The sequence below is a fragment of the Suncus etruscus genome, chromosome 5, assembly GCF_024139225.1.
Source record: "Suncus etruscus isolate mSunEtr1 chromosome 5, mSunEtr1.pri.cur, whole genome shotgun sequence".
NCBI lineage: Eukaryota > Metazoa > Chordata > Mammalia > Eulipotyphla > Soricidae > Suncus > Suncus etruscus.
The window spans coordinates 154,695,450-154,706,999 of NC_064852.1; the positions used below are offsets into that span (position 1 = coordinate 154,695,450).

The 11,550-nt window shown below is 42.2% G+C and overlaps 1 pseudogene; it reads left to right on the top strand.

Moving 5' to 3' along the window:
• Window positions 1–7,579: 7,579 nt before the first annotated feature.
• Window positions 7,580–7,678, top strand: LOC126009776 (uncharacterized; annotated as a pseudogene).
• The last annotated feature ends 3,872 nt before the right edge of the window (window positions 7,679–11,550 follow it).

The window sequence follows — 11,550 nt, forward strand, 5'->3', positions numbered from 1 at the left end:
GCAGTTGTCAAAGTCAGACCTCTGGAATTAGAGATCTTGGTTGTTGTACAAATCTTGGGTGAAGCCTATGGTCCTTCTTATGGTCCCAAGTTCATTGGTGTGGTCAGCCTAGTGATAGTTATTGGGTCAGATCGAATGCCCAGTTCTGCATCATGGTTGTCAAGGTCAGTCTTCTGTAGTTAGTTTTGTAGTTGGTAGTTAGTTGGTTTTTGCACAGATCAAAGAATGCCCATGTCTTCTGATTTCATCTTACAATTAGGTGATTAGATAGGACAACCTACTCTTAGATAAAGTTATTGTCGTTTCCTCATTGTCAGGATGTCATATCAAAACTGGCACAAGTTGGTGCTAGAGTGGTATTAGGAATTTCCCAGGGGTACCATATTTGCCGGCATATAAGAAGACTGGGCGTATAAGACGACCCCCTAATTTTGCAGTTAAAACATAGGTTTAGGGGCCTGGAGAGATAGCACAACGGCGTTTGCCTTGCAAGAAGCCGATCCAGGACCAAAGGTGGTTGGTTCGAATCCCGGCGTCCCATATGGTCCCCTGTGCCTGCCAGGAGCTATTTCTGAGCAGACAGCCAGGAGTGACCCCTGAGCACTGCCGGGTGTGGCCCAAAAAACAATAAACAAAAAACAAAAAAAACATAGGTTTAGGCCTATATTCGCTGTATCAGACAGAATGTTCCTGTGCTGCAACTGTATGTACTACAGTGAACCAATCACAACAAGCAAAGGTCTAAAGGTTATACTGTAATAGATGTCCTCTCTGACTCTGGCCAATCTGAGTAGAATTTTTACAGTGTAGATTAGGGTCCAGAACATTGTCTAATTTGCATGCATCAAAAGCCTGCTTGGATTGGCTGAGTCAGAGAGGCAGTCCGAGCAGCCTGGCAGTGATTGGTGCAGGATCGAGTTGGACAATTCGTTTTGTGGCAATATTCAGACAATTTTCATTTAGCGGCATATTGAAACATTTTTCGGATATACTCGGTGTATAAGACGACCCCCGATTTTCGGTTGACTTTTTTTTTTTTGTTTCAAAAGTCATCTTATATGCTGGAAAATATGGTAGTACTAAATTTATTTTATTTTATTGGTATTAGGAAACCCCTCCTCAAGATATTTGAAGACAATTTATTGGATGAGAGTTATGATATATCAAATGAGGTTTTCTTTTTCTTGACATTAACAGTAGATATTTAGAATGGAAAGATAGTACAGAGGTTAAGGCAGCTCAGATTCAAGTCCCCAGTACCAACATGGTCATTTCAGCCATGCCAGGAGAGATTCCTGAGCACAAAGTCAGGAAGAGTCCTTGAGCACTACCAGTGGTGGCCCAACCCTGACCCCCCAACAAAGCAGATTATTAGAGAGTATTTTGAGGTAAAAAAATCTTTCTGGGCAATATTTTTTAAATAATATTTTATTTAAACACGTTGGTTATAAACATGATTGTGGTTGGGTTTCAGTCATATAAGAGCACCCCCCCCCATTACCAGTGCAACATTCCCACCACCAATGTCCCAAATCTCCCTCCCTCCCTCCCAACCCTGCCTGTACTCTAGACAGGCTTTCTATTTCCCTTGTTCATTCTCATTGTTAGGATAGTTCTCAATGTAGTTATTTCTCTAAACTCATCACTCTTTGTGGTAGGCTTCATGAAGTGGACTATAACTTCCAGCTCTCCTCTCTTTTGTCTCTGAAAATTATTGCAAGAATGTCTTTTATTTTTCTTAAAATCCATAGATGAGTGAGACCATTCTGCGTCTTTCTCTCTCCCTCTGACTAATTCCACTCAGTGTAATAGATTCAATGTACATCCATGTATGGGAAAATTTCATGACTTCATCTCCCCTGATGGCTGCATAGTACTCCATTGTGCATATGTACCACAGTTTCTTTAGCCATTCATCTGTTGAAGGGCATCTTGGTTGTTTCCAGAGTCGAATCGACATGACAGTCACTCACTAAGTTTTCACAGTCCATGGAATTTCATTTATCTGGATTATCTTAAATAATTGAAAGCAAATGTGCAACTCCTGTATATTTAGAAATCAGATTAGAGGAAGAGATGAAAAATTCCTATTGTAGCAGTCACAGGTATCAAATGGATTGAGCCTGAGTTTCTATTGAATTGTAATCTTCACTTCTAACAATGCCATTCTACTTTTGACTTTGTTTCCTTTCTGCTGATTACAATAAAATCTAGTAGAGATGGAGAAAACTGTTAAAAACTCAAGTTTTTACAGGGGCATTTCCCACCTTGAATATATGTCATTGGACCCAACCTAGATCCCAGGTGATTAGATGCCGACCATCCAGCCTGGAACCCTGGATCCCAGGCATAGAAATGACACAGTTCTTCACAATAGCTATAGGAACCATATCCCACCTGGGACATCCTTAATACTGCTCAAACACCAACATGGCCCAGCACTAATAGGATATCCTGACAATGAGGAAATTGGGAACAACTTGACCTAAGAGCAGGTTATCCTACCTCACCAGCTAACGATGAAACAAAATCAGAAGACTTGCCACCGTTGGTCTGTGCAAAAGCCAAGATCGCGATCTACAGATGTCTGGCTGATAGAACCATGACCGGGCAGTATGTATCCTGGGGCCAAGAAAAAAACCCTAGTCTAGGGTTTGACCTAAGACCTGCACAACAACCATGATCTCTAATTCCAGAGGTATGACTGAGACAGTAGCAACTGAATGGGTCTTCTGGTAACAGAACGAAAGATGCTATGCCAGGCTCCAACCTAGGATCAGCACAAGGACCAAGACCACCAACCACAGAAGACGGACTATAATGACACTAAGGGAACAGAACTTATAGAACCACAAAGACTTCACCATAAGTTCCATCCTTGACATGTGCAAGGATGGAGATCTCTAGATACAGAGACCTGATTTTACCACCCAGGATGGAGCAGAAGTCTCCCAGACACCACAAAAGCACCAATGGAAGAGTAAATGAATTAGAAAGGAGTCTATAATTAATCCCATGACAATATACTTCAAGGGTGGAGAAACCCTGTATCTCTTAGACCAAGGGAATTCTTTTTCGAATGACTCCAATGTTTACTGTATTTATTTAGGAGGGGGAAAGAGAGAGAGAAAGAGAGAGAGAAACAGAGACAAAAAGCACAAAATAATCCTTTTTTAAAAATCTATCTAGCTTTTGTCGATTTCTTTGATTTGGTGTGGATATTGAACTGGTTGTCTCCATTTTTATTTATTTTTCTTTCTTCTTTTCTCTTCTTCTGTTTTGTACTCAGTCATGTTTTTTTTTTTTATCTCAAGTCCACGGCAAGTATGTGGTGCCTATCCTTATTGCTGTAGCGCTCACTGGATATTTTATTTGGTACTGGTTTTTATACTGATGTGGTGTTCCACCTTCTTTTTCCCCTTTGTTTCTCAAACCGAGGATGAGAGCCTCTAGGGACTCTGGCCATGTTCGGCATATTTGATATTTACCCCATTTTATTACTTTTCTCTTCAAACAAAACCACATTACCTTAACTATCTAGTCCCACCTCTCAATTAGTGGGGGATATAATGGAGGTACCATGACCAAACAGTTGAAAGATCACTAAGTAGTAAGCTAGGCATGGAGGGGACCACTCATTCTGGCAGCCCTGGGGGTGAGGGTGGAGGCTATGGGAGGCAGGGTGGTAGCGGAGGTGGAGGGAGGACAATTTGGTGGTGGGAATTCCCCTGATTCAATGTTAATATGTACCTAAAATATTGCTGTGAATGATATGTAAGCCACTATGACTGAAATAAAAATTATAAAAAGAACTCAAGTTTTTACAGTTAGATGCATCCAAATTAGAACATTCTTCTCCATTTAGCCTTAATTTCCTCTTTTGAAGGTGAAATTGTAATGATGTCTACCCAGGATTTCTCTGATTATTAAGGCAGATTAATTTATATAGAAAAATACAGGTATCAAAAATTAGCTGTCAAAATTTGTGTCACTTATTTAGTATGCACATACTCTGTGCCAGTCTCAGAAGAAAAAGAACGAATAAGCCATCACTATTTTTTGCTGTTTTAGAGCTAATTACCTGAGAGTGAGGACATAAAGATATATAAAGACACAAATAACAAGGGTCAAATATATAACAGAAAAAATACAAAAGAAGTTCAGAGAAGAGAGAATTCCCTGAGACAAGAACTAACGAAGTTCTCATTGAAAGGTCAGTTTTGAATTTAGCATGAATGGCATATAGTGTCAACAGAGGGAGAATGTGCTGACCAAAGAGAAAGAAAAAGGTTCTTATTCCTGTCCCCTGCTTCCTGTCAGTGCTATTGTCCTAATGAAATAACTGGAAAGGGACCCCTTTAAAAATATGAAATAATTGAAACCCCAATTCAGGGGCACTTGGAGGTGATTGCCAAGGTACATGATCGGAGGATGATCTTAAAGGAAGCATTTCTATGTCTCAAGGGCTGACCTCTGAGCTGTCAACTCTGATTTCTACCTACTTCCTACAGCCTTTCTCCCTTATATACAAACATATACTGTCATTTTCCATCAGCCAGGGTATAATAAGTGGGTATCAGCCACTCAGGAAGCTGATCATTTGTTTGATTCTTAGTAATAATTATGAGTAAAATAAAGACATAATAGAAAGGAAGAGCAATCATGAGTAAAAAAAAATCGGCATAAACAAATATGATAGAAAGCTTTAGCAGCCCCAATGATTGGCTTCCTTGTGTCCATCCTCACTGTCCTGTGATTTTGTCTCTCCTCTCCCAGACGGAGGTTAACCATTTTATGCATTCAGATGCAGCAGGAGTAACAATCTTAACCTGTAAGACACTTTACATACTGCTGCTCTTTCACATTTTAGTACTGCTGTCATCACCTTTGGAACAAGCTTACGCCAGTCTGTTACCAAACAAAGCTCTGAAACTGTTCAACTATGAACATTTTAAAGAGAACAAAATGACACTAAAAGAGGAAGCTTCAGTTTTCCTTTGCCACTGTTTTAAACAACTCTATGGAAGCTGCCTCCATTCCACTTCACAGATTCCTGAAAAATCATGGGAAACTCATGAGAAAGGGAAGTTAGCAAGTTCCAAGGGCTGAGGCCTGAGGAATAGTACAGTGGTAGGGCATTTGCCTTGCATGTGGCTGACACGGACGGACTCGGGTTCGATTCCTGGCATTCCATATGGTCCCTGGAGCCTACCAGGAGTGATTTCTGAGAGCAGAGCCGGGGGAGTAAACCCCCCCCCCCAGCGCCACTCAAAAAGAAAAAAGAAAAGAAAGAAATTTCCAAGGGCCACAACTTTTCCCCCAGAGTTTAGGCTCACCAGAAACTTCAGAGATAGAATCCAAAGACCAAACCTAGGCAGAACACCCTGTAAGATATCTGGATTCTTTCTAACATTCTTGTCACTTGACATGCAACACAAGATCTAGTTTTCCCAAAATGAACCCTACCTTATTTAGACCTCTATAAATTTCCTCCCCACTGAGGAATTTTTTCCTTTACTACTCTCCAATAAATTGTTCTATTTTCTGAGTCTGAGCATCTTTATTACTCAAAATCTTATTCTTGAAAATACTGAAAACTGGGAACTCTGGACAAGACAGGTCTGCCATCACCACTAGTGCATCAGTCGCTGAGATAGTTCTAGACCAACCTCTCTTTTCAGGTAATCCTTAAACTAAATCAATCGAGCTGCCACATGACCACAGACATAGTGACATATCTTAGGCAACATGGATTCAGTAAAACGGTTTAACTATGACTCATGGACTCTTGACCTCATTATTTTAAGCAATTGAATCAAAATAATATGCAAAAATTAAATTTTGCAGGTCATTTGTTAAACATCAAAAGCTAATCGATACAGTAAATTACACCCAGAAAGCCATATTTTTCTGGATAATGTAAGATCAGTTTTCTTTTATTTTTGTTATTTGATTTTTTAATAATATAAACATATAGTTATAAAGTTGTTGATGATTGAATTTCATTAATATAGTGTTCCAATTCCCATCCCTTTACCAGCATTCTCTTCTGATCACCAATTTCTCTGGTTACTGTCTCCCCCACCCCAGCCTGCCTACATGGCAGCCACTTTTTGTCTGTCTGCCTGTATGTCTGCTTGTCTGCCTGTTTGTGTCTCTCTTCTTTTTTATTTTTTAGGCACTTTGGTTTATAATACTGTTACTAAAAGAGTCCTATGCATATCATTTTACCTCCAGTTAGCACCTACTTCTTGTCCAGAGAACTGTCTTAATTTTTTTGGACCAGACCCAGCAATACACAGGGCAATCTGGCTTTGCTCTCAGGGATTACTCCTAGCTCTGAACTCATGGTCCAGTGATTGAACCTAGGTCAAACCTGTGTGAGGCAAGCGCCCTGCCCATTGTATTACCACACTGGCCCTGAGAACTATGTTCTTATTTGGGACAAACAATGCTAATACATTTTGCACTTTGATGAATAAAAGACCCGGTGAACAAGAGTTCTCAAATCTATCTTTTGTTGCTATGAGGTTCGTAAGTCAGGGGGTTTAAGCTCAGAGTAGATAGCGCTGGAACCACAGCTTGCTGGGACATAGTTGACAGGTTGAAAAGACCAGCACTGCCCTCAAGAGAGTTGAGGGCTCTCTGTCCTAGGCTCCTTGGAGAGAATGACTTAGTGTTACTCTGGTCTCCCAGAGCCAAAAGGGTCCCGAACAGCTGAAAGCGCTCTGTGAGTTTGTGCTAACTACACATATTAACACTGTCCCTTCTCTTTGGAGGGGCTGAAGGGCGAGACGTGTCAGATTCATCATAAGCCAAATCTCCTCTTGGTCCTTCCTGCTGAGAAGGTACCTCTTGTGGGCTTCTAATTCTCTTGGACCACCTAGAGAAGCAAATAAAGAAGGAAATTTGCGATAAGCATCACCTACACTGAGTCATATGCTGCCCTATCAGAGGGGCAAGACAACATACAACTATAGACAAAAAAACTCAGGAACAGTGATGGAGGTTTTTGGCAGAATAATCAAACACCTACCTTAATTGTCTTTTTTTTTTTTTGTGTGTGTGTGTGGCTTTTGGGTCACACCCGGCAGTGCTCAGGGGTTACTCCTGGCTCCATGCTTAGAAATTGCACCTGCCAGGCATGGGGGACCATATGGGATGCCGGGATTCGAACTGATGACCTTCTGCATGAAAGGCAAACGCCTTACCTCCATGCGATCTCTCCGGCCCCCTTAATTGTCTTTTTTTAATGCATCTTGTTTGTGATTCCAAAAGAAGATGCATTGATTTGCTTGATGTGAGGGAAAGAAAACTGGATTAAGAATTTAAGATTGTGGGTAAGAACTCAGGTTCAAACCTTGGCATCCCATATGGTTCCTTAAGAGCATGGCCAGAAGCAATTAATTCCTGAATGCACGACCACAGTAATCCCTTCTCCAGTGTGGTCCAGAAACAACAAAATTTAAAGATTTACTAACAAGACTTGGTCTTACAGCACTAACAGTTTAGGCAAGTCAGTTCCTCTGGACTTCATTAGCAAAGTTTATCATGCAGAAGCCACTTAGGATGATTTTGAGTGCTCGCTTCGGCAGCACATATTTAAAATTGGAACGATACAGAGAAGATTAGCATGGCCCCTGCGCAAGGATGATTTTGAAAAGCAGATGGCAATTTGGGAGTTCCAGGATGGTCGCAGGATTCTGTCATTATAGCCACAAATTCCCAGGAGATCTGTTCCTTCCTTGGAGAACCCATTTTTTCCATGCTACATTAGTTTTTATTGATTTGATATTTACAACTGGAAAAAAAACGTGCACCCTCCCTGGCTACTAGGACCACATAGCATCAGTGGAAACATTCAAATGGCCACCAGTGGCACCTCTTTCTCTTCACTAGCCCTCTGCCTTCTTTTTCTCTCACTCCCAAGAAAGCCTATTTTTTTTAAATTTTATTTAAACACCTTGATGACATACATGATTGTGTTTGGGTTTCAGTCATGTAAAGAACACCCCCCATCACCAGTGCAACCTTCCCATCACCAATGTCTCAAGTCTCCCTCCTCCCCACGCAATCCCCACCTGTACTCTAGACAGGCTTTCTATAACTATTAGGCAGCTCTTGGTTTGTGCCCACTGCTTAGCAATCCCATGAGTTTTAGGACAACCTCACTTTTGGCAAACTAGCTACTTAGTTCTACTTAAACATCTGAATAGACTTTGCCTATTTTGAAAAACTACAAGTTTGATCATTGCTTAGACCCCCATGGACACAATAATAACAGGTGAAGTTTGTGAGGTGATGTAGGGGAGGGGTCATATCAGGTGCCTTTGAGTCTCCTGTCTCTTACCAAGTCCTGTCCACAAACCTGGTTTCTGGTTTCTGGGTGTTGCTATCTGTAGTGCTTAGTACTATCCAGGCTTCTGGCCAAATAATGCTAATAATGCCCATAGGAGCCATCCCAGAAATGGACCTATGGTGTGTATTATTTTCCTATGCACTTTACATTTAAATGCAGTGGGAGCTTTTAACCTCATTTTGACAGAGAGCAGAAGAGGGAACGGAACCCAATGATAGTTGAGTCCCAACATTAGATGGGCCAGGAAGCAAGAGCAGGCCAGCAGGCTCCTCAGCACCAGCCCTGGTTGAGCCTGGTGGTGGGGGGATTTCTACAATTTCATTATTCTACAATTTCAATATTCATTGAAAATGAAGAGCCTGAAGGCTGTGCACTGTGAGTTGTAAGGAAGTCGAGTAAAGGCAGACAGCACTGACTTCTATAAGCCACTTTCGGGGTTTTCTCTCAAGTCCCCATTTGCAAGACTTTTCCCGAACAGGCCCAGCAGCTGGTGTTTCTGCAGAGGACCTCACTGGAAAGTAAGAGTTGATAAGAAAAGGCTTGATCCCTACCCAGTGTTGAGGCTCCAGACTAAGGCATCTACCTTGCCCTGGTTATGGCTGTGAAGCTCACACAAACACTTCCAAGTTGAGATGCTGCAGCATCCTTTCAAATGTATCTGACCATGGTTTTCTGTTTCCCTGTGGTAGACTTTGGGAGACTAAAGAGAAGGTGGGGGATGGATGAGCTAGTCAGGGGCAGGGCTGGAATAGCAGGGGCTGGCATGCAGGGCGGGGTGGCCTGGTGGGCCTTAGAACCCCACAGAGGTGGCACTGCTGAGCCCACAGGGGCTGCTTAGCTCCCGGGAGGCACCTCCAATGCCTGCCACACTGTCCAAGGACACTTGCCACAAAGGGGGGGGGCAGAGATGGCAGGGAAGGGACGACGACCACGATGAAGGCTGGGAATGACCACTCTGGACAAGAACTGGATGCTCAAAGGAGAACTGGGGAGAGGCATGAGATCCTGGCAGGAACACTATTGCAAACACAGTGTCTAAAAGGAAAAAAGAGGAGAGAGAGGGAGAGAGAGAGAGAGAGAGAGAGAGAGAGAGAGAGAGAGAGAGAGAGAGAGAGAGAGAGAGAGAGAGAGAGAGAGAGGTAGAGGGGAGGGCAGAAGAGAAATTGGGGACATGGTGGTGGGAACTGTGCACTGGTGAAGAGTATTGGACAGTGTATGACTAAAACTCAATCATGAACAACTGTGTAACTGTGAGAAAACCTGATTATGAACATCCTTGTAATCCTAATGTTTAAATAAAGTTATTAAAAAACAGAATCACAATAAGCCTCCTGCCCCTAAATTCTACTGGGTTCCTGTGATCTTCTGCACATAGGCAGATCCCAGAGGGCTGCCTGGGAATAAGGGGGATTTGACAGACCTTCCAGCCCTTCCCTTAATTTCTGGACAAAACACAACAAATGTTTTTAGGAGCTTTGGAATGAAACAGAACACCTTGCAGAGACCATCTCATGAAGAAATCAAGGGCTGCTCCCTGGAACCTGCTTTGAGGCACCACCAAATACAGAAGCTTCTGGAATGGATGGTGGTGGGGAGAAGAGATTGGTAAACATTGTCCTCAGTAACTTTCTCAGTCCCCATGGACAGGGAACCAGCCTGGGGCAAAGCCCAGGTGGAGCCTCCTTTGATGCTGATTAGGTAGCAGGAAAATGTGCCAAGTAATGTTTCTCACCTCTTGTAGGGCCTTCCCTGTAGGGAGTTTATGAGCAGCCGGAAAATGTGCTGAGTCACATTTCTTCCCTTCTGTTGGCCTTCTCTGTCAGAATAAGGAGCCCCTCAGAAATTATCCCGAAATCAAAGAACTTCATCCCTCATTGACCTTCTGCTGTGCCATCTTTCTGATCCTAATGCGGTTGGTCTTAAAATAGTCTCTAGATTGTTCTAGATCAATGGTAATATGAGGCTAGTTTTGGGGCCAGAGCAAGCTCGGACTCACCATCAATGTCCATGAAAGGCTGTGTTCCCCAAAAGCAATGCCCTAGTTACCCTTCAAATGATCCTAAAATCAGTTGCCACTGAAAACTCTGAGAGTGAGTACAGCTTCCCAATATCCTGCAAGATTTATCCAGGAAACTTGTATCTACCAGAGCTGCTGCCTTATGGCTCGACTGGTCAAGGTGAGAGTTGCCTCCATCATGAAATATGATCACCTGGGACAGATGGATCAGTAGGTTAATGCTGTAATTCCATCTCTGTGACAACTCTAAGACTTTTCTCCAGAGGAACCATTGCAGGATTCCATCCTTTGGATAGAATCTTCCCCAAGAAGCTCAAGAGCCAGAAGAAAACGGAAAACTTTTCTTATAAAATTGGGTTCTGTACTGGAACTGTCCTGCAGCTCAAAATCTTATCTGGAAAGGTCTGATTTATTTCTTCTCTGCGTTCATTTTATTGAGATGATGATTTTTTTGGTTGTTGTTGAAAAGATAATAAAAGTGTTTCATGGTGATCTGAGTCAAAGAAAAAGGGGAAAGCATTAGAACAACTTGAGCTGAGTCAAAATCTGGTCTGTGGAGAATTTTCAGATTGGAAGTTGGCTTTCAGCAATGGAAGGAATTTATTTTTGTCATTAAGTGCTTACAATATTTTACAATTACCTGCCATTCCAAGAACCTGAATAGGGCTCCTTTTTATTTTTAGGACAAGTAAACTAAGAGACTGACTGAAATGAGATCATTGTGAAGGAAGAGATAGAGGAGAAGCCAGCATTTTTATTGTCTTTGCTCTCTGATGCACAAGGGGTGTCCTGCATTGCTTCTTTCCCAAATGGCTTGCTTGGTAGGGAGGTCACATGCCATCAAGGAAGGCTGAGGTGAGAACTCAGCTCACATCCCGCCAGGAAAGCTTTGTAGGAAAATGGAGGAGGCTACAGTGACCAGCAACTCCACTTCAGGCCACAGGGGTAACTGTCAGAAAACAATCTGCAGACTTGAATCATTAAGCTCATGGAACCTGACAATGAAACCTCAAAGAGAAATCACAGTGCTGGCCCTGACTGACTTGACCAATTTTTCTTTTCTTTTGAAAAATTAAAAATTTTTTTTACTGCTTTAGGGGTTGGAGTAAAGTGGTAGGGCATTTGCCTTGCATACAACCAACTCAAGTTCAATCACCAGTGTCCTATATAGTCC